At 44.7% G+C, this 27,433-nt stretch overlaps 1 long non-coding RNA gene and 1 pseudogene across 1 annotated transcript in view; one reads left to right on the forward strand and one right to left on the reverse strand.

Moving 5' to 3' along the window:
* The window catches only part of LOC148148479 (uncharacterized), a 67,184-nt gene that overhangs the window by 15,278 nt on the left and 24,473 nt on the right, over nt 1-27,433 (reverse strand). The window lies entirely within an intron of this gene.
* On the forward strand, nt 19,057-27,249 carry LOC148148480 (uncharacterized; annotated as a pseudogene).

Raw genomic sequence — 27,433 nt, forward strand, 5'->3', positions numbered from 1 at the left:
TTCCTAACCTGCAATCTTCTTCCTGACCTCTCCGCCCCCCACCCCAGTCTGACCTATCACCCTCACCTTGACCTCTTTCCACCTATGACATTTCCGCGCCCCTCCCCCAAGTCCCTCCTCTCTACCTTTTATCTTAGCCTGCTGGACAAACTTTCCTCATTCCTGAAGAAGGGCTTATGCCCGAAACGTCGATTCTCCTGTTCCCTGGATGCTGCCTGACCTGCTGCGCTTTTCCAGCAACACATTTTCAGCTCTGATCTCCAGCATCTGCAGACCTCACTTTCTCCTCAAAGACTGGAGAGTGGCGAATGTTGTGCCCCTGTTCAAAAAAGGGATTAGGGGTAACCCCGGGAATTACAGGCCAGTTAGTCTTACTTCGGTGGTAGGCAAAGTAATGGAAAGGGTACTGAGGGATAGGATTTATGAGTATCTGGAAAGACACTGCTTGATTAGGGACAGCCAGCACGGATTTGTGAGGGGTAGGTCTTGCCTTACAAGTCTTATTGAATTATTTGAGGAGGTGACCAAGTATGTGGATGAGGGTAGAGCAGTGGATGTCGTGTACATGGATTTTAGTAAGGCATTTGATAAGATTCCCCATGGTAGGCTTATGCGGAAAGTCAGGAGGCATGGGATAGTGGGAAATTTGGCCAGTTGGATAGAGAACTAGCTAACCGGTCGAAGTCAGAGAGTTGTGGTAGATGGTAAATATTCAGCCTGGAGCCCAGTTACAAGTGGAGTTCCGCAGGGATCAGTTCTGGGTCCTCTGCTGTTTGTAATTTTTATTAATGACTTGGAAGAGGGAGTTGAAGGGTGGGTCAGTAAATTTGCAGACGATACGAAGATTGGTGGAGTTGTGGATAGTGAGGAGGGCTGTTGTTGGCTGCAAAGAGACTTAGATATGATGCAGAGCTGGGCTGAGGAGTGGCAGATGGAGTTCAACCCTGCCAAGTGTGAGGTTGTCCATTTTGGAAGGACAAATAAGAATGCGGAATACAGGGTTAATGGTAGAGTTCTTAATGAGGTGGAGGAGCAGAGGGATCTTGGGGTCTATGTTCATAGATCTTTGAAAGTTGCCACTCAGGTGGATAGAGCTTGTAAGAAGGCCTATGGTGTATTAGCGTTCATTAGCAGAGGGATTGAATTCAAGAGTCGTGAGGTGATGTTGCAGCTGTACAGGACCTTGGTAAGGCCACATTTGGAGTACTGTGTGCAGTTCTGGTCGCCTCACTTCAGGAAAGATGTGGAAGCTTTGGAGAGGGTGCAGAGGAGATTTACCAGGATGTTGCCTGGAATGGAGAATAGGTCGTACGAGGATAGGTTGAGAGTGCTAGGCCTTTTCTCATTGGAACGGCGAAGGATGAGGGGTGTCTTGATAGAGGTTTATAAGATGGTCAGGGGAATAGATAGAGTAGACAGTCAGAGACTTTTTCCCCGGGTACAACAGAGTGTTACAAGGGGACATAAATTTAAGGTGAAGGGTGAAGGTATAGGGGGGATATCAGGGGTAGATTCTTTACCCAGAGAGTGGTGGGGGCATGGAATGCGCTGCCTGTGGGAGTGGCAGAGTCAGAATCATTGGTGACCTTTAAGCGGCAATTGGATAGGTACATGGATAGGTGCTTAGCCTGGGACAAATGTTTGGCACAACATCGTGGGCCGAAGGGCCTGTTCTGTGCTGTATTGTTCTATGTTCTAAGATGGCCTCAAGTGAGATCTTCGGTTCCTGTCATGCTGCAGGTGATCCCATGACACTTCAGTATCTGTAAAACCTTACTCTCTTTTTTGACAGGAACATGGTGATAAATTGCTCTACCTTAATTAGACACTCTCTCACACACACTTTCACATATGCACACACATTCTCTCAAATAGATACGTAAATCTATGAGGTGAATCATTTCATCCAAGATGTTTGTTTATTTGTTGATGCATTCTATTTTGTTCAAATAATTTTGTTCAATTTGTAGTCACAGTCAGTCAATGTGGCATTTTATAAATTCCTGCTTTCGGAACAAGACCAGCCTGATTTCAAACTTGGAGATACATTTTGAATGAGGCCTCACACCTACAATTTGAAGTTAAAAATCACACAACACCAGGTTATAGTCCAACAGGTGGAGGACACAAGCACCTGATGAAGGAGCAGCACTCTGAAAGCTAGTGCTCTCAAATAAACTTGTTGGACTATAACCTGGTGTTCTGTGATTTTTAACTTTGTACAACCCAGTCCAACACCGGCATCTCCAAATCATGACCTACAATTCAGTGTTTGATCTGAGATGTCACCTTTTGTGTCTGCCCAATTAAAGTTTGGAAAATTAGGCAGACACTGACAAAACCTTTAATTATCTCAGGACAATGTGGGGTAATTGTAGATGGGGCAGTGACAGGATGTAGTGAATCTGTTGGGAAGGTTTTTCGTGTAATGGAACAAAGGATTTGGTTAAAGTGTGTCTGCTTTAACGCACTGAGTGTCAGAAATAAGAGTGAGGAACTGAGAGCATGGATCAGTACTTTTGACTATGGTTTGTGGCCATAACAGAGACCTGGGTTTCACAAGGGCAGGAATGGTTGCGAGATGTTCCAGGATTTAGAACATTTAGAAAGAACAGGGAGGGTGGAAAAAAGAGGAGGGTGTGCAGCATTGCTAATCAGAGAGTGCATCACAGCTACAGAAACGAAGGTTGTTGAGGAAGGTTTGTCTACTGAGTCAGTATGGGTGGGAGTTAGGAACAGCAAGGGAGCAGTCACCTCACTGGGGGTTTTATACAGACCCCCTAATAGCAGTAGAGAGATTAAAGAACTCATACGCAGGTAGACTTTGGAAAAATGAAGATGTAGCAGGGTTGTTGTTATGGGTGACTTCAACTTTCCCAATATTGACTGGAACCTCCATAGTGCAGATGGTTTGGATGGAGCCATTTTTGTCAGGTGCGTTCAGCAGGGTTCCCTTACTCAGTATGTAGTCAGACTAATGAGGGGAGACGGCATTTTGGATATGGTGCTCGGCAATGAGCCAGGATAGGTGTCAGATCTCGCGGTGGGTGAACACTTTGGTGACAGTGATCACAACTGCCTCACATTTACCATGGCCTTGGAGAGGGAAAGGAGCAGTTACTGAGGGAAGATATTTAATTGGGGAAAGGAAATTATGACACTATCAGACAGGAGTTGGGAAGTACAGACTGGGAGCAATTGTTCCACAGAAAGGGCACAGCAGACATATGGAGACTATTTAAGGAGCAGTTGTTGCGAGTGATGCACGAATTTGTTCCTCTGAGACAGGTAAGAATGGGTAAGATTAAGGAGCCTTGGATGACGAGAACAGAGGAGCTTCTCATCAAAAGGAAGAAGGCAGCTTACGTAAGGTGGAGGAAGCAAGGATCTAGCACAGCTTTAGAGGATTACAGGCTTGTGAGAAAGGAGCTCAGAAATGGACTGAGGAGAGCCAAGAGGGGGCACGAAAAAGGCTTGGCAGGAAGGATTAGGGAGAACCCAAAGGCATTTTACTCATACGTGAGGAATAAGAGAATGATCAGGGAGAAGGTTCGGCTGGTCAGGGATAGCGGAGGGAACTTGTGTGTGGAGTCTGAGCAGATAGGGGAAGCCCTCAATGTGTTTTTGCTTCGGTTTTCACAAGGAAAGGGAACTTGTTATGAATGAGAACTTTGAGGAGTTGGGAAGTAGGCTTGAACAGATCAGGATTTATGAAGTTGATGTGCTGGAAATTTTGGCAAACATTAAAATTGATAAGTCTTCAGGGCCAGACCAGATTTATTCTCGGTTGCTCAGGGAAGCGAGAAAGGAGGTTGCTCAGCCGCTGGTGAAGATCTTTGCTTCCTCACTTTCCACTGGAGTCCTACTAGAGGATTGGAGGGAGGCGAATGTCGTTCCTCTTTTCAAGAAGGGTAATAGGGAAATCCCTGGCAATTACAGACCTGTCAGTCTTACATCTGTGGTCAGCAAGGTTTTGGAATGAATTCTGAGGGATAGGATTTATGACTATTTGGAAAAGTATAGCATGATTAAAGGCAGTCAGCACGGCTTTGTGAGGGCAGGTCATGCCTCACAAATCTTATTGAGTTCTTTGAGGAGGTATCAAGACAGGTCGACAAAGGTCGAACAGTGGATGTGGTGTATATGGACTTCAGCAAGGCATTTGATAAGGTTACCCACGGTAGGAGCTGCAAGGTTTTGCTGCAACTCCACAAAACCCTGGTGAGACCACACTTGGAATACTGTGCCCAGTTCTGGTCACCCTGTTATTGGAAAGATACGGAGGCTTTGGAGAGGGTACAAAGAAGGTTTACCAGGATGCTGCCTGGACTGGGAGGCTTGTCTTATGAAGAGAGGTTGACTAAGCTCAGACTTTTCTCTGGAGAGGAGGAGGAAGAGAGGTGACTTGATCAAGGTATACAAGGTAATGAGAGGCAAGGATAGAGTTGATAACGAGAGGCTTTTCCCAGGGCAGGATTGACTAGCACGAGGGGTCATAGTTTTAAGGTGTTAAGAGGAAGGTATAGAGGAGACGTCAGAGGTAGATCCTTTACACACAGAGTTGTGAATGCATGGAATGCATTCTCTCATTTAAGCGACTGCTGGACATGCACATGCACAGCAGTGAATTGAGGGGAGCATAGGTTAGGTTATTTTGTTTTAGATTAGGAATAATCCTCAGGACAACATCCTGTGCTGTACTTTTCTGTTTTAGATTAGATTACTTACAGTGTGGAGACAGGCCCTTCGGCCTAACAAGTCCACACCGACCCTCCGAAAAGCAACCTAGCCAGACCCATTCCTCTACATTTACCCCTTCACCTAACACTATGGGCAATTTAGCACGGCCAATTCACCTAACCTGCACATCTTTGTGACCGTGGGAGGAAACCGGAGCACCCGGAGGAAACCCACGCAGACACGGGGAGAATGTGCAAACTCCACACAGACAGTTGCCTGAGGCGGGAATTGAACCCGGGTCTCTGGCGCTACGAGGCAGCAGTGCTAACCACTGTGCCACCGTGCCACCCACTATGTTCTATGGCAGTGGTTTGAAACAGATTCTAAATTTGCATATTAATCAATCAAAACTTGCACCTCCTTTCTAACAGAGTTCTCCATCAGCCATTTTAGGTTTGTTCACTCCACTTACACCAGTTGTATGATCCTTTGATCTCTCGGTGTTGGACTGGGGTGGACAAAGTTAAAAATCACACAACACCAGGTTATAGGCCAACAGGTTTATTTGGAAGCACTAGCTTTCGGAGCGCTGTTCCTTCATCAGGTCATAATTTGGAGGTGCCGGTGTCGGACTGGGGTGTACAAGATGAAAAATCACACAACACAAGGTCATAGTCCAACAGGTTTATTTATTTAAAAGCTGAGCTATCATGAGAATGCAATTTAAAAGAATTTCTGGGATTTACATATCAAAGAACAGAAACCAGCATATCTCATCATAAAAGATGAAAGGTTGTTTATTGTATCACATCTCCATGACACTGGACTCCTTTGGCTAGAAATTCTGTGAGCACAATTGTAACCTCCACAATCATCTGATGAAGGAGCAGTGCTCCAAAAGCTAGTGCTTCCAAATAAACCTGTTGGACTATAACCTGGTGTTGTGTGATTTTTAGCTTTATGAACTCGGTGTTGGTGTGTCCTCTCTTACTGCAACAGACAAAGGAGTGTTGTTCCAAAATCTTGTGATTTCAAATAGACCTGTTGGACTATAACCTGGGTGTTGTGTGAGTCCTAAGAAGATTCACGTGTCTGATCCTGGTTATAGTGGGATTGTCTTTTGAGGAGAGGTTGAGTATGTTAAACCTGTACATGAGAGCCGACCTAATAGAAAGATGCAAGATTCTTAGGGATCTTGACAGAGTAAATATGGAAAGGTTGTTACCCCTTATGGGAGAGTCTACGATCAGACACATACTCTCAGAATGAGGGAAATGAGCAACTGTTGTGATAGACAAGGGTCACCAAAGTACAACATAAAACACACTTATATTGAGTTTATTAGTGACTGTACAGACCAGAATTAATTCTTTGATGAATAGCTGTCACATACATAGACACGATATTTAAATGAGGTGAAATCCAAACACACATTCTGTGCCAAAGCCTGACAAATAGAACTGCAGATGCTGGAAACTAAAAACAAAAACTGAAATTGCTGGAAAAACTCAGCAGGTCTGGCAGCATCTGCAGAGAGACAGCAAAGTTAACATTTCTCTCAGAGCAGTTATTCTGTGGAATTCTTTACAGAAAACGCAGAGACTGGGTCATTAAGTATAGTCAAGGCTGATATAAATAGTTTTTTTAATTGGCAGGAGAATTGAGGGTGAGAAAGAAAAGGCAGGAAAGTGGAACTGAGGATCATCAAATCAGCCACGATCTCACTGAATGGCAGAGCAAATGGCCTCTTTCTGCTCCTCCATCTTATGGTCTTATGGAAAGGACGTACTTCCTAAAGGAATAATTGCAACAGACGCGAAAGACTGCTGCGCCTTTGGCACTGATCTTTGTGTCCTCACTATCCATTGGAGCAGTGCCAGATGATTGGAGGGTGGCAAATGTTCATGAAAGGGAATAGGGATAATCCTGGGAATTACAGACCAATCAGTCTTATGTCTGTGATGGGCAAAATATTGGAGAAAATTCTGAGAGACACGATTTATGATTATTTGGAAACCATTGTTTGATTAGAGATAAGCAGCATGCCTTTGTAAGGGGCAGGTCATGCCTCACAAGCCTTGTTGAATTCTTTGAGAGTGTGACAAACACATTGAGGAAGGTAGAGCAGTGGATGTGGTGTACATGGATTTTAGAAAGGCATTTGATAAGGTTCCCCATTGTAGGCTCATTCATAAAGTGAGGAGACATGGGATACAGGGAAATTTGGCTATCTGGATACAGAGTTGACTGGGCCACAGAAGACAACGGGTGGTGGTAGATGGGATGTATTCAGCCTGGAGCTTGGTGTCCTTTGGGGTTCTGCAGGGATCTGTTCTGGTGCTTCTGCTCTTTGTGATTTTTATAATTGACTTGGATGAGGAAGTGGAAGGGTGGGTTAGTAAGTTTGTCGATGACACAAAGGTCGGTGGAGTCGTGGACAGTGTGGAGGGCTGTTATAGGTTGTAGCGGGACATTGACAGGATGCAGAGCTGGGCTGAGAGGTGGCAGATGGAGTTCAACCTGGAAAAGTGTGAAGTGATTCACTTTGGAAGGTCAAATTTGAATGTACATTACAGGGATAAAGGCAGGATTATTGGCAGTGTGGAGGAACAGAGGGATCTTGAGGTCCATGTACAAAATTGCCACCCACATTGTTGTTAAGAAGGTATATTGTGTGTTGGCCTTCATTAGCAGGAGGATTGCGTTTAAGAACTGTGAGGTTATGCTATTCCAAGACCACACTTGGAATATTGTGTTCAGTTCTGGTTGCCTCATTATAGGAAGGATGTAGAGGAAAGGGTGTAGAGGAGATTTACCAGGATGCTGCCTGGACTGGAGCACATGTCTTATGCTAAAAGGTTGAGAGAGCTAAGGCTTTTCTCATTGGAGTGAAGAAGAGTGAGAGGTGACTTGATAGAGGTGAATAGGTTGTTGAGAGACATAGATAGGGTGAATACTCAGAGACTTTTTCCCAGGGCAGAAATGTCTATCTCAAGGGGACGTAATTTTAAGGTGATTGGAGAAAGGCTCAGGGAAGATGTCAGAGGTTGGTTCTTTACACAGAGAGTGATGGGTATGTGGAATGCACTGCCAGCAGGGGTGGTACAGTCCGATATATTCGGGACACTTAAGCGGCTCTTGGACAGACATATGGATGATAGTAAAATGAAGGGTATGTAAATTGGACTGAAGGCTCTGTTTCTCCTCTGTATGACTCTATGACCTGCCGTCCCTCATATCAGCCGAGTGAACATCTAGAACAGGTGGGCAGCACGGTGGCACAGTGGTTAGCACTGCTACCTCACAGCGCCAGAGACCCGGGTTCAATTCCCACCTCAGGCAACTGTCTGTGTGGAGTTTGCACATTCTCCCTGTGTCTGTGTGGGTTTCCTCCAGGTGCTCCGGTTTCCTCCCACAGTCCAAAAATGTGCAGGCCAGGTGAACTGGCTATGCTAAATTGCCCATAGTGTTAAGTGTAGGGGAATGGATCTGAGTGGGTTGCTGGTTGGAGGGTCGGTGTGGACTTGCTGGGCCGAAGGGTTCGGGCCTGTTTCCACACTGTAAGTAATCTAAGTTAGAGTAGGATAAAAGGCCAGCACAACATGAAGGGGCAAAGGGCTTGTACTGTTCTATGTTCTAGATGTTCACTCGGCTGATATCAGGGATGGCAGGTCATAGAGGAGAAACAGACCCTTCAGTCCAACTTATCCATTCCAACCAGCTATCCCTCAACTGAACTAGTCTCAGAATCCCCTCCAACAACTGACCCACCAGTGATGTGAGAGTCACTAGGCTGTCGTCCCGTAGCTTTTCCATGCAGCCATCCTGAAACAATGGCACAATACTACTGACACTTGAGTCTTCTGGCACCCCACCAATGTTTTTGATGATAAATATCTCTGCAAGGGGCAGTGCAATTTCTTCCCTAGCTTTCCACAATGTTCTGGAACACATTTGATAACGTCCCAGGGATCTATCTACCTTCATGGGTTTTAAGACCTCCAAGGTCCTCTGAGGAAGGAATAAAAGCAAAACAGACTGTTATTGAAATGGTGATAAATTGCAGCATGCTGCTGTGCAGAGGGATCTGGGTGTGCTTTTTGTGCATGAATCACAAAAAGTTGGGGGTTTGCTAGTGTAGCAGGCAATTAATAAGGCAAACGGAATATTGTCCTTCATTGCTAGAGGGATGGACTTTAAAAACAGGGAGGATATACTGTAGCTGTATCAGGTGCTGACGAGGCCACACCTGGAATACTGTGTATAATTTTGGTTTCCTTCCTTGAGAAAAGATGTGCTGGAATTGGAGGGGTGCAGAGGAGGTTCACTAGGTTGATTGGGACTATACTCATTGGAATTTAGAAAATTGGGGGCGGGGGGTGTTATAGAAACATCAAAAATTATGAAGGGAATAGATAAAAGCAAGGAGATTGTTTCCATTGGCGGGTGAAACTGGACCTAGGGAGCATAGTCTCAAAGTAACAGGTAGCAGCTTTAGGACTAAGTTGAGAAGGAACTTTTTCACCCAGAGGGTTGTGAATCTGTGGAATTCCCTGCTCAGTGAAGCAGTTGAGGCTACCTAGAATGTTTTTAAGGCAAAAATAGACAGATTTTTGATCAGTAAAGTAATTAAGGGTTATGGCGAGCGCATGGGTAAGTGGAGCTGAGTCCATGAAAAGATCGGCCACAATCTTATTGAGTGGCAGAGCAGGCTCGATGGGCCGGATGGCCTACTCCTGCTCCTGTATATGTTCTTAAGAGATTGGTTCTACTTGGCCTGTATTCACTAGAGTACTGAAGGACAAGAGGGGATTTGATTGAAATGTATGAAATTCGAACAGGACCAGACAGACGAGATGCAAGGAGGATGTTACCCCAGCTGGGAGGTCTTGGACTACAGGGTAGATCATCTCAGACTGAAAGGAGGCAAGATTTCTTCACTCAGAGTGTAGTGAATTTGAGGAATTCTCTACCACAGAAAACAGTGGAGGTCAAATCACTGAACACATCCAAGAAAGTTAAATAAATGTTTAGATTTTAAAGGCATCAAGGGGCATGGAGAGAAAACAGGAATATGGCCCTGGCACAGAGGATCAGTTATAATCATATTGAATGATGGAACAGGCTACAATAGTCCACTCTTGCTCCTAGTTTCTATAGAACAGTACAGCATAGGAGCACGCCCAGGGACCAACCTTGTCTGCTCCTTCCAAGCCCCTGGCCCAACTTTCAATCTACCCCACACCTCAGAACCAAAATCCAAAGTATGGCCAGCCATTTTAAAACGTTGAGTTTGTGGATCCAGGATTTCTCTCAGCTTTGCACCTCTCAACCAGGAACAAAAGTTGCAGTCTGTCTATTTCTCTTCATATTTCCTTAGCTAACAATTGTGAAAGAGCTATTGGGGTCTGACACAGCAGTGTCATCATCTCACATGACAAAGCTGTCTTCCTGTATACCATCTGCTCGGTAACTGCAGCCTGAGGAAATTAGAGACTGAGCTGAAAATGTGTTGCCGGAAATGCGCAGGTCAGGCAGCATCCAAGGAGCAGGAGAATCGACGTTTCGGGCATGAGTCCTTCTTCAGGTTTTCCAGCAACACATTTTCAGCTCTGATCTCCAGCATCTGCAGACCTCACTTTCTCCTAGAAATTAGAGACTGGTCAGCATTGGGTAATTTTCACTGATCTGCATTCAAACTCTTTGCTCCTTTCCTGGCCTCAGTCCTGCATTGACTGTATTGATGCATCACGTAATAGTAGTGTGAGGATTTTGTTAAACTTTTCTACCAGATGTTCTTGGCCGATGGAAATAGATGCTCTGCTGTTAATTTTACTTGTGTAGCTATGAGATTCCTTGTTACTGGTTTCCAACCTAATACTCAAATTTCACATTGATGACATCAGCAAATGCTTGAGAGAAACTGCTGGTCAATAGACATCTGACAGCTTAGGTGTCTGACAGGCTTCCCATTCTTTAAGACTCAGTGTTGAAAGTGAGAAATATTTCCTCTAACGGATGATTTCAGAACAAGCGACCTTGATCTTAAAATGGAGCTTGGCATTTAGCAAACAAAATCAGTTCACATTTCTGCACCTGAAGGATAATGGAACCCTGCCCCAAATACAGCAGTATAGCATTGGAGCAGGCCCTTCAGCCCACCACATCTGTGCCAACCATGGTGGCATGGTGGCTCAGTGGTTAGCACTGCTGCCTCACAGCACCAGGGTCCCAGGTTCAATTCCAGCCTCGGGCAACTGTCTGTGTGGAGTTTGCACATTCTCCCTATATCGGCGTGGGTTTCCTCCGGGTGCTCCGGTTTCCTCCCACAGTCCAAAGATGTGCAGGTCAGGTGAATTGGCCATGCTAAATTACCCATAGTGTTAGGTGCACTAGTCAGAGGGAAATGGGTCTGGGTGGGTTACTCTTCGGAGGGTCAGTGTGGACTTGTTGGGCCGAAGGGCCTGTATCCACACTGTAGGGAATCTAATCATGATGCCATTCTAAACTAATTCCATTTGCCTGTCGGTTCCTGTATCTGTCTAAATGCCTTTTAAACATTGCTATCATATTAGTTCCCTGGCAGCACGTTCCAGGCACTTAACGCCCTCTTTGAAAAGAAAACGTGCGTCGCACAACTTTTTTAAACTTTCCCCCTCTCACCTACATCTCCTAGTATTTGATTTTTCCATCCAAAGAAAACTCTGACAGTACATATCTCTCATAACTTTATACATTTATATTAGATTGACCCTCAGCTTCTGAAAACGATCTAACCCTCTGAAAACGATCTAACCCTCTTCATAACTAATACACTCCAATCCAGACAATAACTTGTAGCCAGTCATTCTTCTCTCATGCCCACATGTCCTGAAGAAGGGTTACACCCAGAACATTGACTTCTCCCCCTCCTGAGGCTGCCTGGCTTGCTGTGTTCTTCCAGTCTCCTACCTGTCTACTCTGAATTCCAGCATCTGGAGTTTTTTTGTCTTTACACATCTGTCCTTGGCATCCTGCAGTGTTCCAGTGAATCTCAGCACAAACTGGAGGAACAAGATCTCACCTTCAGACTAGGCATTTTACAGCCTTGTGGACTTAATATGGAGTTCAACACCTTCAGATTGTGAACGAGCTCCCATTTCTTCCCTTTCTTTTAGCTTTGATTTGGAGACGCTGGTGTTGGATTCTTTTCGCTTGTTATCATGCCCTCTCTACACTCCCCCCTATCCCAGAGAAGACTGTCTATTCTTTCAAGTCCAGCAGGAGACACAACATTGTTTTACCATTCTCCTATTCCGATCACTTAATCTGAACTGTTAATATCTTTTCTCTATCAGCATTCTACACCCTCTGCTCCTTGCCCCAAACTATACCATAAATGCTGTCCCCTCCACACTCTGATGAAGAGTCATCTAGATTAGATTAGATTAGATTACAGTGTGGAAACAGGCCCTTCGGCCCAACAAGTCCACACTGACCCGCAGAAGCGCAACCCACCCAGACCCATTCCCCTACATTTACCTCTTCACCTAACACTACGGGCAATTTAGCATGGCCAATTCACCTGACCTGCACACCTTTGGACTGTGGGAGGAAACCGGAGTACCCAGAGGAAACCCACGCAGACACGGGGAGAATGTGCAAACTCCACACAGTCAGTCGCCTGAGGCGGGAATTGAACCCGGGTCTCTGGTGCTGTGAGGCAGCAGTGCTAACCACTGTGCCACCGTGCCGCCCAGATCTAGAGTCAAAACATTAGCTTGTTCTCTCTCTCCATGGATGCTGTGATCTCCAGCATTTGTTGTTTTCAATATCCTGGTAAAGCTCTTTTGCACTCTCTCCAAAGCCGCTGCATCCTTCCTATAGCGTGACAAACAGAACTACACACAATAATCCAAATGTGGCCAAACTAAAGCTTTATACAGCTGCAACTTTTATACTCAATGCCCGACAGATGAAGGCAAGCATGCCATAGAGTTTCTTTACCACCTTATCCACTTGTGTAGCCACTTTAGGGAGCTATGGACTTGGGACCTCAAAATTCCTCAATGTCTCTCAGGGTCCTGTCATTTACTTTCCTTTCATTTGGCCTCCCAAAATACATCACCACATACTTGCCTAGACTAAACTCCATATGCCATTTCTGTGCCCAACTTTCCAATTGATCTTGCTGTATCCTCTGACAAACTTCCTGACCCTCCACAACATCAGCAATTTTCATAGAATCGCAGAATCCCTACAGTGCAGGAAGAGGCCATTCAACCTATCAAATCTCTACCAACCTTACACAAACCCAGCCCTTCCACCTTATTCCCAGGAATTCACATTTATCATAGCTATTCTACCTAGCCTGCTTGACACATCCCTGACACGATGGACAACTTAGCAATGTCAATCTAACTAACTTGAATATCTTTGGACTGTGGGAGGAAACTGGAGCACCTGGTGGAAACCCACGCAGACTCAGGGAGGACATGCAAACTCCACACAGTAATTGAAGGATGGAATCAAACCCTGGTCCCTGGTGTTGTGAGGCAGCAGTGCTAACCACAGAATCACCATGCAGCCCTCTTCCTCGTTGCCTGACTGGGAATCTAACCATAAATGCTGTCCCCTCCATACTTCAGCTCTGTGAAAAGTCATCTAGACTCAAAACATTAGCTTGTTCTCTCTCTCCATGGGAATGGAACCCAGGTCATGGCAGTGAAATTGCATAATCTTAACTATTAGATGACCGGGGAAGATTAGAATTGGAATCCCTGCAGTGTGGAAACAGGCCCTTTGGCCCAGCAAGTCCACACCGACCCTCCAAAGAGTAACCCACCCAGATCCATTCCCCTATTACTCTATATTTCCCCTGACTAATACACCTAACTACACATCCCTGAACTCTACGGGCAATTTAGCACGGCCAATTCACCTAATCTGCACATCTTTGGATTGTGGGAGGAAACCGGAGCACCCGGAGGAAACCCACACAGACACAGGGAGAATGTAAAAACTCCACACAGACAGTTGCCCAAGGTTGGAATTGAACCGTCCCTGGCACTGTGAGGCAGCAATGCTAACCACTGAGACACCATGCCACCCACAATTTCGTTCATAAACTCACTAATCAGACCACAGACATTTTCATCCAAATCATGTACGCATATTACAAATAATAGAGGTCTCAGCACTGATCTTTGTGGAACACCCCTGGTCAGACCTCTGATCAGAAAAGCACCCCTTCACAACCACCCTCCGCCTTCTATGACTTTCTGGACCAGCTTACCATGAGGGACGTTGTCAAATGCTTTTGTAAAGTCCATATAGATAACATCGTGTGCAAGACCGAAAGATTCGATTGGTATCGAGGACTATAGAGCAAACATGGGTAAACGGAGTTGAGGTACAGGGCAACCAATGGGCTAACAAGTCATTGAGGGACTGAATGGCCTATTCCTGCATGTTTCTATACAACTGCCTGACTGAATATAAATATTCTCGCTGCCTTTAGAAACACAGCCCACTCATCCTAACACTGCACAGGCAATGTTTGGAACCCAAATTCAGAGACACCCCCAATTTAGCTTAGAGACAGTTCTGAAATTTAACAAGCTAAAGCCAGGCAGACTGCTATTGCTTGGGTGGAGGCTTCATTGGGGAACTGTGGAGTTGTAAGACTTGGGGATACAGCTATTACACCTGAGTGGGATCTGTATTTACAGTGAGCATGGACTTCAGATTTATCAATGCAGATTAGAGGGTAATGCAGCTGGTGACAGGTTTACCACCCCTGGTTTGTTTTCTTTTGTTTAACTGTCTACAAGATGTGGGTATCGCTGGCTGGGCCACATTTACTGCCTGTCCCTAGTTGCCCTTGAGAGGGTGGTGGTCTTCTTGAACCACGAAGTGGAGGTTCTGGTGTTGGACTGGGCTGGACAGAGTTAAAAATCACACAATACCAGGTTATAGTCCAACAGGTTTATTTGGAAGCACTAGCTTTCAGATACTTAACAGCAATCTAGGTTTGTTCAATATATTGTATCAGTTGCATGCATGACACTGTGATCTTTTGCTATAAATTTGTGTCTGATGATCCTGCTCCACAACCACCTGATGAAGGAGCAGCGCTCCGAAAGCTAGTGCTTCTAATTAAACCTTTGGACTATAACTTGGTGTTGTGTGATTTTTAACTTCTTGAACCACTGCAGTACATGTACTGAATGGACAGTCATAATGTTGTTAGAGAGGGAGTTAGATTTGTGAGATATTGTAGCTAACTCTAACCTATCACAGTTCCCAAAAGCAATGTGAAGTACTATCCAGCAATTTGCAAGGCTTATTCAATTCTCCAGAAAACATCAATAAAATGGATCCATGCAGAATGCAGGCTGCTGTGAGGTGGCCAGGCTGGCATCTGCCCCATTGTGCCCAGGCTCTGGCTACTCTTTTGATGCAAGATAAGCAGATAGTTTGCGTGCTGATTCTACCATCCCTGCAATTTGTTTGTTAGGAGCCTCAGTTTCCAGATGAGAGTTTTAATCTATTAAACAGCAGATCCATTTTCCAGTTCACAGCCACAGAACAAGCTTGGCAAATCCTTCCTGTGCGCACTGTATAAGAGCAAGCATGATGTTTCACACAAATGTTGGCCAGAGTTCAGGCCAAGCTCAGCACTTTCCTCTGACTGGTCTTTTGAGTGAAGGCAGTTATGGTGTGAGTGAGTAAATCCTTTGATCCCAATGATCTCAGCCTAGGTACTGAGTCAACATTGGCTCTGCGACCTGAGGCTCCATTTTCATCAGTACAATCTCAAATTCCTGAAGAAGGGCCTGTGCCCGAAACGTCGAATCTCCTGTTCCCTGGATGCTGCCTGACCTGCTGTGCTGTTCCAGCAATAAAGTTTCAACTTTGATCTCCAGCATCTGCAGACCTCACTTTCTCCTCAAATTCTAGATTCACCTGGGAAATGTCTGAACATGCTCAAATTCAATCAAAGTACCATAATCTGACAGAAGAAATGGGAATTCAAACTCGCTGCAGCATCTGCCTTTCAACACCAACTTTGGTTTCATGTTCTGCCCTGGAATTTACAGTGTGCAGTAGATGCTCTGAGATCACAAAAAATGCAGAGCAACAGTGAGCAGCATATAAACATTCTAACAATGGAAACTATTGGTTTGATGCCAGTCATGGGGAAAAGGTTATACTCTATTATAAGGATATGATAACTGCACATTTCAAAAAGAATAACAAAACCGGACACAGACAAAGTGGATTTATGAAAGAGAAATCACTTTTGATAAAGTTGTTGCAGCATTTTGAAAACATTGCTTGCGCTATTGACAGAAGAGAATCCCCACCCAGTAGATGCCATATTTTTGAATTTTCAGAAGCTTTTGAAAAATTCAGAACCAGAAATTTGTCTATAACATCAGAGCACGTAGATTGGAAGAATTTAGTAGTATGGATTGAGAATTGGTTAACAGACAGAAATCAAAGAAATAGGAATAAATGGCTCACTCCCAGAATGGCAGCCTCTTATCAGTGAAGTAACACAAGGATCAGTGCTAGGTCCATAGCTGTTCACAATCTGCAGAAAGGATTTGGATGTGAGGACAAATTTGCAAATTCTTAAAGAATTATAGAAAATAACAAGGAGCCAGTACATCTCATATGCAAATGTTACACACTGTGAGGATCACAACTGCCAGTTTGTCTGAAGGTGTACAGATCAGTTCTGATGGTCAATGTGTCCCAAAGAACAACCATGAAAATTGGAAACTAAAGACAATCTTTACCAGAAGAAGTTAATCAAGAGGAAAATGTGAATATTCTAAGTAGAGTAGAGAAAGTCACTGTAAAATATAAAATCTGGATGAATGTACAAGATGAGGGGTAGAATGTTCGTGCCATGAATTGGGAACATGAAGTACAAAGATGCAAGGCAAGAAAAGTTGCCTGGACTGGAGGTTGTGTCTTATGAAGAAAGGTTGAGGGAGCTAGGGCTTTTCTCACTGGAGCAAAGAAGGATGACAGCAGAATGAATAGTACTATACAAGATGATGAGAGGCATAGATAGAGTGGATAGCCCAGAGACTTATTCCCAGGGTGGAAATGGCTATCATGAGGGGGCATAATTTTAAGGTGACTGGCGGAAGATTTCGGAGAGATGTCAGAGGTAGGCTCTTTACACAGAGAGTGGTGGGTGGGTGGAACGCACTGCCAGCAGCGGTAGTACAGTCAGAGACATTAGGGACATGTAAGCGACTCTTGGATAGACACACGGGTAATAGTAAAATAAAGGATACATAGGTTAGTTTATTCTCACAGTAGGATAAAAGGTTGGCACAAAATTGAGGGCTGAAGGGCCTCCACAGTGCTGTACTGTTCTATGTTCTAATGTGTAAGCTCAGTAGGTCCAAGAGCAAATATGCCTCTAGAAAAACACCACAATATTGAAATAAATCCAATAATAAGTGGAGGCATCAAACAGAGCAGTCCTGAAAGAGATAGAGGGCAAGATAGAGAGCAAGGTTTAACAAGGACAGAAATTTGCAGTTTTTGAGAAGATTTGTAGCTTAGGTTGAGGTTCAGGTTGTAAGTTTGTTTGCTGAGCTGGAAAGTCAGCTGACCTCCAGTGGCTCACTGATGATGTTCCCTAGCATGGTGATGAAATGTCTGAGAGCAAACCTTCCAGCTCAGTGAGCAAATGTACAACCTGAAGGACAGAAATTTACTGCAGACCAAGAATAACACCAATAGCAGAGACCCATGTGATCAGGAATTCTTAATATGTGGAACATAAGACAGTACATTACATTAGCAGGCACTTTGGTCCATGGTGTTGTGCTGAACATGATGCCTAAATTAAACGAATCCTTTCTGCCTGTCCTTGGTCCATATCCCTCCATTCTTGCATATTCATGTGCTTATCTTGAAACCCCTTGTACATCCCTATCGTATTTGCCTCCACTACCACCCTTCTCAGCGTATTCCAAACTCTCTGTGTAAGACCTAAGACATAGGAGTAGAAGTAAGGCCATTCAGCCCATCGAGTCCACTCTGCCATTCAATTGTGGCTAATGGGCATTTCAACGCCACTAACCTGCACTCTGCCCGTAGCCCTTAATTCTTTGCAAGAACAAGAATTTATTAATTTCTAGCTTGAAGACATTTAACGTCCCAGCTTTCACTGTGCTCCATGGCAATGAATTCCACAGGCCCACCACTCTCTAGCTGAAGAAAGTGGGTGGCACGGTGGCACAGTGGTTAGCACTGCTGCCTCACAGCACCTGAGACCCGGATTCAATTCCCGCCTCAGGCGACTGACTGTGTGGAGTTTGCACGTTCTCCCCGTGTCTGTGTGGGTTTCCTCTTGGTGCTCCAGTTTCCTCCCACAGTCCAAAGATGTGCAGGTTAGGTGAATTGGCCGTGCTAAATTGCCCGTAGTGTTAGGTAAGGGGTAAATGTAGTGGCATGGGTGGGTTGCGCTTCGGCGGGTCGGTGTGGACTTGTTGGGCCGAAGGGCCTGTTTTCACGCTGTAATGTAATCTAATCTAAATGTCTCCTCATTTCCATTCTAAATTGACCCCCTCTAATTCCAAGGCTGTGCCTACGGGTCCTACTATTCCCGCCTAACAGAAACAAACCCCCAACGTCCACCCTTTCTAAGCCATGCATTATCTTGTGTAAGAAACTTGTCCCTCACATCTCCTTTGAACTCTACCCCTCTCACCTTAAATGCATGTCCCCTTGTATTAGACATGATTGTCAACCCGATTTATGTATAATATTATTATTAGACTTCAATCAACCTCCTCTCAGCTTCTGCCACGCTAGAGAAAATAACCCGTTTTCCTAGCCTCTCCTTATAGCTCATTCCCTATAATCCAGGGAACATCCAGGTAAACCTATTCTGCACCCTCTCCAAAGCCTCCACTTCCTTCCTGTAATGTGGTGATTAGAACTGAAATGTAATAGTTCACCTGTGGGCTAACCAAATTCTTATAACACTGCAACATGACATCCTGGCTCTTGTAGTCAATTCCCCAACCAATAAAGCCTGTCATACGCCCTCTTTACCACCCCACCTACTTGTGTGGCTACTTTCAGGAAGCTATGGACTTGAGCCCTAAGATCTCTCTGTACATCAATGCTATTCAAAGTTCTGTCATTGATTGTATACGTTTCATTAACATTCGATCTGCCAAAGTGCAGCACCTCACCTCACACTTACCTGGATTTAACTCCAACTGCCATTTCTCTGGCCATATCTACAACTCATCTGTATTCCAGCATATCCTTTGACAAACTTCTACACTATCCACAACTCCCCCAATATTTGTGTTGTCTGACCATGAACAAAATAGAAAAGGAAATTCAAAAAAAATGCCAAACAACAAGGACTACTGGAAAGAATTCGGGGTTCACACAGAGGTGCCAGACTGGGGACAACCAGCCTATCAAATGGGTGGAGATGCATCCAATGGGAGTCCCCACGATGAACCTCTGAAGCTGGCCATCAATGAATGGATGCAGAGTATGGGGAGGTTCAGAGGCAAACTGGGAAACATCTGACAGAGGTACCAGAAATCATGTGCAGGCTGGAGTGAAGACCAGAGAATCTGCCCATGTTCTGTCTGATGTCACATAATTCCTACCATGGACCAATTGGCAGCAGACATGGAGGAAGAACATCTCATCTTCCACCTTGAAACCTTCAACCACACGACATCAACACTGATTTCACCAATTTCCTCATCTCGCCTCCCCCTCACCTCATCCCAGATCCAACCCTCGGCACCGCCCTCTTGAACTGTCCTACCTGTCTGTCTTCCTTCCCACTTATCCACTCCACCCTCCTCTCCGAGCTATCACCATCACCCCCCACCTTCATCTAACTATTCCACTCCCAAGTACCTTCCCCCAAGAACACCCCATCCTTCTATTTATCTCTCAGCCCCCTTCCCCCCTCTGCATTCCTGATGAAGGGCCTATCTTATGCCCAAAATATTGACTCTCCTGCTCCTCGGATTCTACATGACATGCTGTGCTTTTTCAGTGCCACACTTTTCAACTCTGATCTCCAGCATCTGCAGTCCTCACTTCCTCCCAGCAGACATGGTGAGTTAGGACCAGTAGAACAATCAGTGTCTACCCGATATGCACTCATACTCATGCCGTAGATGCTTTCGTTCATTGGCTCGCAACAAGAGGAGGCTGAGGGACTCTGGCATCCTCCAGGTGCAGCACACACCCCAGCAAGCCAGAACCATCTGCCCCTCCACCCCCAGGTCACCAGAGGATGCCTCCCAAAGTCATCTGAGGCAAGGTGGAAAAGCAGCATCAAAGTGAGCAGTAGAGAAAAAAAGATTAATATATGTAGAAATCACAGGTGTCAAAATTCTGTTTCACACTGGATTATTATCAAATACAGAGAGCAAATCTTAGCAGGACTTATACACTTAATGGTAAGGTCCTATGGAGTGTTGCTGAACAAAGAGACCTTGGAGTGCAGGTTCATAGCTCTTTGAAAGTAAGAGGCGCAAGTAGATAGGATAGTGAAGAAGGTGTTTGATATGCTCTCCGTGGGGCGGCATGGTGGATCAGTGGTTAGCACTGCTGCCTCACAGCACCAGGGACCCGGGTTTGAATCCTGTTTCAAACTCTGTGTGGAGTTTGCATATTCTCCCCATGTCTGCATGGGTTTCCTTCAAGTGCTCTGGTTTCCTCCTACAGTCCAAAGGTCTGCAGGTTAGATGAATTGGTCAGGCAAAATTGCCAAGTCAGGGGTAAATACAGGGTACGGGAATGGGTCTGGGTGGGTTACTCTTCGGAGGGTCGGTGTGGACTTGTTGGATGGAAGGGCCTGTTTACATACTATCGGGAATCTAATCTAATCTCGTCCTTTATTGGTCACAGTGTTGAGGACAGGAGTTTGAAGGTCATGTTGCAACTGTACAGGACATTGGCTAGGCCATTTTTGGAATAATGCATACAATTCTGGTCTCCTTCCTATTGGAAGGATGTTGTGAAACTTGAAAGGGTTCAGAAATGATTTACAAGGATGTTGCCAGGGTTGGAGGGCTTGAGCTATAGGAAGAGGTTGAACAGGCTGGGGCTGTTTTCCCTGGAGCATCGGAGGCTGAGGGGTGACCTTATTGAGATTTATAAAATCATTAGGGGCATGGATAGGGTAAAAAGACAAGGTCTTTCCCATGGGGTGGGGGACTCCAGAACAAGAGGGCAAAGGTCTAGAGTGAGAGGGGAAAGATATAAAAGAGACCTAAAGTGCAACTTTTTCACACAGAGAGTGGTGCATACATGGAATGGGCTGCCAGAGGAAGTGGTGGAGGCTGGTACAATTACAACATTTAAAAGGCATCTGGAAGGGTATATAAATAGGAACGGTTTAGAGAGATATGGGCCGGGTGTTGGCAGGTGGGACTAGATTGGGTTGGGATATCTGGTCGGTATGGATGAGTCAGACCAAAGGGTCTGTTTCCATGCTGTACATCTCTATGACTCTACAGAAACATAGAAAATAAGTATAGAAGTAGGGCTTTTGGACATACATTGCTGCTCCACTATTTAATATAGTACTGATAAAGCTGATCAACTGCCTCAGCACCATATTCCAGTTCTCTCTCCATACTCCTTGATGCCTTGAATGTACAGAAATCTATTTCTACCTTTACCACACACAGTGACTTGGTCTCAACTATTTTATGTGGTGACAACTTCCACAGCCCCTTGTCATAAATTTATTGATTTCAATTAGATCTCCTTTCATTCTTCTAAATTCTAGTGAATACAGGCCCAGTCAACCAAGTCTCTCCTCACATGACTATCCTGCCATCCCTGAAATCAGTTTTGTGAACCTTTGTTGCACTCCTTCTATGGTAACTATATCTTTAAGTATTCTTAGGAAAATAGACCAAAACTGCTCACAAAACTCCAGGTATACTCTCACAAGATCCTGCACATCTGCAGTGAGACTTCCTTGCTCCAATATTCAAACTCTCCTGCAATGAAAGCCAATATACCATTTACCTGCCTAACCTCTCACTGCTCCTGCATGCTTACTTTCAATGAATGTGTACAAGGAAAGCACAGTTTCTTTTCTACATCAGCTTTTCCGATCTATTACCGTTTAAGTAATAGGCTATCATTCTGTTTTTCTTACCAAGTGGATGACTTTATACTTATCTATGTGATACTCCGTCAGTTATGCTTCTGACCACTTTCTCAACTCGCCTAAATTGCCCTGAAACCTTTTTACAAACTCTTCATCACCCACACACCAGCATTAACTGGTGTCATCAACAAATGTGGAAATATTGCATTTGGTTTGTTCATCTAAATCAAACGTACATCAATAGCTGGGGTGGAAGCACTGATCCCTATGGTACCTCACTGCTCACTCCAAAGGCAACACATTTATTCCCATTCTCTGTTTCCTGTCTGTAAACCAATTCTCAATCCAAACTAGTATATTATCAATATTATCATGTGCTTTCATTTTGCACTCTTATTTCACACGCTTAAAAGCTTAATGAAAATCAAAATAGATTCCATTAACTCTGGCTGTCCCTCTTCTATTTTGTTCAATGCATCCTCAAAAAGCTCCGGTTACTTTGTCAAATACTAATTTTCTTTCATAAATCCATGCTGACTTTGTGTAATCCAATTTTCTAAGTGTCCTATATCAAAATCTTTCTAATAGACGGGGACATTTCCCCTCCAATCAATATTAGGCTAACCAATTATTCATGCCATGAAAACAGAAATTGCTAGAAAAGGTCAACAGGTCGGGCAGCATCTGTGGAGAGAAATTAGAGTTAATAGTTTGGGTCCAGTGACTTTTCCTCAGAACCGATGGCAGCTGGGAAAATGTATGTTCTTATGCAGAAGTTAACATGGTGGGAGGTGTTAAGGAATAAATGATAGGTGGAGACAGAGCCCAAACGGGGAGGATAGTTGGACAGTTGGAAATTGAAGGTGAAATTGATAAAACTTTCCCAATTCTGGATGAGAGAGGGAAGCAGCATCGATGATATCATCAATATACCAAAGAAAGAGTTGTGGGTGGAGGCTGGAATAGAACTGGAACAAAGAAGACAGGTATAACTGGGCCCATGAGGGTACCTACAGCTACCCCTGTGACTTGAAGAAAATGAGATGAGTTAAAAGAGAAATTTTTCAGGGTGAGGACGAGCTTAACCAAGTGGAAGAGGCTGGCTGGTGGTGGATGGGGACAATCCAGGCTATGTTCCAGGAAGAAGCAGAGAGACCTGAGACCATCCTAAGAATTAGGAGTGCTGATAGGGGCAAGTAAGATTAAGGAAAATCCAAAGATACTTTATACGTATGTTAGGAGAAAGCGAGGAGCTAGGGAAAGAGTGTATCCACTGAAAGGACACAGGAAGGAATTTATGCTTGGACCCAGAGGAAATAGGTGAGGTCCTTAATAAGTACTTTACTTCTAGGAGAAAAAACACGGATGATGGTAAAATTAGGGACGTATATGTTGATATTTTAGGGCACATTGATATTAAAGAGAAGGTGGTCAAGGGTATCTGAGAAACATTAATGGAGATAAATCCCCAGAGCCTGTTGGGATGTATCCAAAGATACTGAGGGAATCAAGGGAGGAGATTGCTGAGGTCCTGACAAAGATCTTTCTATCCTCATTAGTCACAGGCAAGATCCCAGAAGACAGGACAATAACCAATGACATTCAGAAACAAAAACAGAAGTTGCTGGAAAACCTCAGCAGATCTGGCACCATCTGCGAACAGAAATCAAAGTTATCATTTCAGTGAGGCTTCCTCAGAACTGATTGCAGCTAGGAAAATGTCTGTTCATATGCAGAAGATAGAGTGGAGGAGGGGGTAGGGAATAAATAACAGAGAGAGAAGACACTTGGACAGACAAAGGAGCTGGCTGGAGACTGTTAGTAGCTAACAATTGGTAGTGTGTACTGGCAGACTATGTGATAAGAAAGCCTGCTGTGTGTGGTAGGGAACAAGGACGTGAGAGTGTTCAGACTCTAAAATTATTAAATTTGATATTGAGTCTGGAGGGCTGTAGGGTCCTCTAACGGAAAATGAGGTGGTGGTCTTCCAGCTTGCACTGAGTTTTGCTGGAGCACCGCAGCAAGCCTGAGACAGAGATGTTGGCCGGGGAACAGGATAATGTTTTAATGTGGCAGGCAGCTGGAAGCTCAGGACTTTTTTTGCAAGCAGAATCTGCAAAGTGGTCATCCAGTCTATGCGTTGTTTCCCCAATATAAAAGAGACCACATTGTGAGCAGCAAATGGAGCAGAGTAAATTGTGAGAAGTTGCAGGTAAAGTGCTGCTTCACCTGGACAGTACGTTTGGGCCCTTGGGTACGAGGAGGGAGAAAGTCCTGACAAATCTATCCCAACAGTCACTGCATCAGAGGTCAGATTAGTAGCTTTAGCAAGCAGAATTAAGGAGAATCCCAAAGCCTTTTATTCTTATATAAGAAGCAAGCAGGTAACTAGAGAAAGGATTGGTCCACTAAAGGATAATGAAGGAAGGCTGTGTGTCGAACCTGAGAGAATGGGTGAGATTCTGAATGATTACTTTGCATCAGTGTTCACTGAGGAGAGGGACATGATGAATGTTGAGATTAGAGATAGAAGTTTGATTACTCTGGATCACGTTGACATAAGTAGGGAAGATGTGTTGGGTAGGCTGAGGGATATTAAGGTGGACAAATCCCAAGACCGGATGGGATCTATCCCAGGTTGCTGAGGGAGGCGAGAGAGGAACTAGCTGGGGCCCTGACAGATATCTTTGTGGCATCCTTAAATACAGGTGTGGTGCCAGTGGACTGGAGAGTTACTCATGTTGTCCCCCTGTAAAAGAAGGGTAGTAGGGATATGCCAGTAACTACAGACCAGTGAGCCTGACGTCAGTGGTGGGAAAGTTGGTGGAAAAGGTACTGAGGGATAGGATCTATTTATATTTAGAAAAGAATGGGCTTATCAGTAATAGGCAACATGGTTTTGAGTGGGGGAGATCATGCCTTACCAACTTAATAGAGTTCTTCGAGGAAGTGACCAAGTTGATAGATGAAGGAAGGGCTGCTGATGTCATGTACATGGACTTTAGTAAGGCGTTTGAAAAGGTTCCCCATGGTAGACTAATGGAGAAAGTGAAGTCACATGGTGTGCAGGGTGTTCTAGCTAGGTGGATAAAGAACTGATTGAGCAACAGGATACAGAGAGTAGTAGTTGAAGGGAGTTTCTCGAAATGGAGAAAGGTGACCAGTGGTGTTCGACAGGCGTCAGTATTGGGGCCACTGTTGTTTGTAATATACATAAATGATCTAGAAGAGGGTACTGTTGGTATGATCAGCAAGTTTGCAGATGACATGAAGATTGGTGGAGTAGCAGAAAGCATAAGGGACTGTGAAAGAATACAGGAGGATATAGATAGACTGGAGAGTTGGGTGGAAAAGTGGCAGATGGAGTTCAATCCAGGCAAATGTGAGGAGATGCATTTTGACAAGTCTAATTCAAGAGCAAACTATAATGTAATCGGAAGAGCCTTGGGAAAAGGTGATGAGCAGAGAGATCTGGGAGTGCAGGTCCATTGTACCCTGAAGGTTGCTGCACAGGTGGATAGAGTGGTCAAGAAGGCATATGGTATGCTTGCCTTCATTGGACGGGGTATTGAGTATAAGAGCTGGCAGGAATCATTTATTCCTGATGAAGGGCTTTTGCCCGAAACGTCGATTTTGCCTGTCCTCGGATGCTGCCTGAATTGCTGTGCTCTTCCAGCACCACTGATCCAGATATAAGAGCTGGCAGGTCATGTTTGAATTGTACAAGACATTGGTTTAGTCGCATTTAGAATATTGTGTACAGTTCTGGTCGCCACATTACCAAAAGGATGTGGATGCTTTGGAGAGGGTGCAGAGAACGTTTACGAGGATGTTGCCTGATATGGAAGGTGCTAGCTATGAAGAAAGGTTGAGGTTAGGTTTATTTTCATTAGAAAAAAGGAGATGGGGGGGAGCCTGATTGAGGTTTACAAAATCATGAAGGGTATAGACAGGGTGGATAGAGATAAGCTTTTTTCCAGCGTGAAGGATTCAATAACGAGAGGTCACACTTTCAAGGTGGGAGGTGAAATGTTTAAGGGGGATACACGCGGCAAGTACTTTACACAGAGGGTGGTGGGTGCCTGGAACGTGTTGCCAGCAGGGGTGATAGAGGCAGGCACGGTAGGTTCATTTAAGATGCGTCTGGACAGATGCATGAGTAGGTGGGGAGCAGAGGGATACAGATGCTTAGGAATTGACCGACAGGTTTAGACAGTAGATTTGGATCAGCTCAGGCTTGGAGGGCCGAAGGGCCTGTTCCTGGGCTGTAAATTTTCTTTGTTCTTTGTTCTTAATTGTTAGCCACTAACAGTCTCCATTAACAGTTGTTCACCCTCCCAGCTATTCCTTCAGAGTATCCTATGCATTCTCAACCCACATGCTTCTCGTGTAGGTGACTTACACTACCTTTCCAAGGTACACATCATATCAGGCAATCTGAGACCTGTGTGAGAACCTATCTGGCTATGTCGCGGGCAACTCGAAACCCATTGTACAAGGAACCTGCAGCTTCTGTCACAACACTACAGACTCCTTACAGAAACTCAGCGTCCACACATCAGTATTGCAAGCACACAAATAACCTCACAAGGCTGCACTTTGTCTAGTTTCCACCCTGAACACATTACAAAAGTCATCCCCTTTGGACAAGCCCTACCTATATACAGGATCTGTGCTGATTAGGAGGAATGCAATGGACACCTGAAGGTATTGAAGGACACCCTTATAAGAACAGGATACAACAACTCAACTCATCGATTGCCAGTTCCAATGTGCCATAGCAAAAAACTGCAATGACCTCCTCAGAAGACAGACATAGGGCAAGACCGATAGAATACCCTTCATCATCCAGTACTTCTCCAGGGCAGAGAAACTGCACCATGTTCTTTGTGGCCTTCAACATGTCATTGATGACAATGAGCACCTCACCGAGATCATCCCTACACCTTCACTTCTTGCATTCAAACAACCACCAAACCTTAAACAGACCATTGTTTGCAACAAACTGCCAAGCCTTCAGGACAACATCGAACACAATACCAATCAACCCTGCCACGGTAACTGCAGCAAGTCATGCCAGATTATCGACATGTGGGAACAATATCCACCGTGAACATGGTAGATACTCGTGTGACTCAGCCAATATCGTCTATGTCATGCACTGCGGGCAAGGATGTCCCGAGGCATGGTATACCACGCAAATGCGACAAAGACAGATGAATGGACACCGCACAACAATCACCAGACAGGAATGTTCCCTCCCAGTCGAGGAACACTACAGCGGTCAAGGGCATTCAGCCTCTGATCTTCAGGTAAGCGTCCTCCAAGGCAGACTTCGAGATACACAACAATGTAGAATCGCCAAACGGAGACTGATAGCCAATTTCCATACCCATGAAGACGGCCTCAACCACAATCCTGGGTTCATGTTGTGCTACAGGTGACTCCACCGCACTGTTCTGTATCTGTAAAACCTTCCTTATTCTCCTGTCTTGACAGCATCACCTTGATCAATTGTTATGACCTCTCTACCTTAATTAGTTTGTACACTTTTGGATTACTTATTACACACACACTCTCTCTCTCTCTCACACACACACACACAAACACACTCTCTTTCTTTCTTTC

This window comes from Chiloscyllium plagiosum, unplaced genomic scaffold (genome assembly GCF_037043375.1).
Source record: "Chiloscyllium plagiosum isolate Xiang-an unplaced genomic scaffold, Cpla_swu_hap1 HiC_scaffold_12, whole genome shotgun sequence".
NCBI lineage: Eukaryota > Metazoa > Chordata > Chondrichthyes > Orectolobiformes > Hemiscylliidae > Chiloscyllium > Chiloscyllium plagiosum.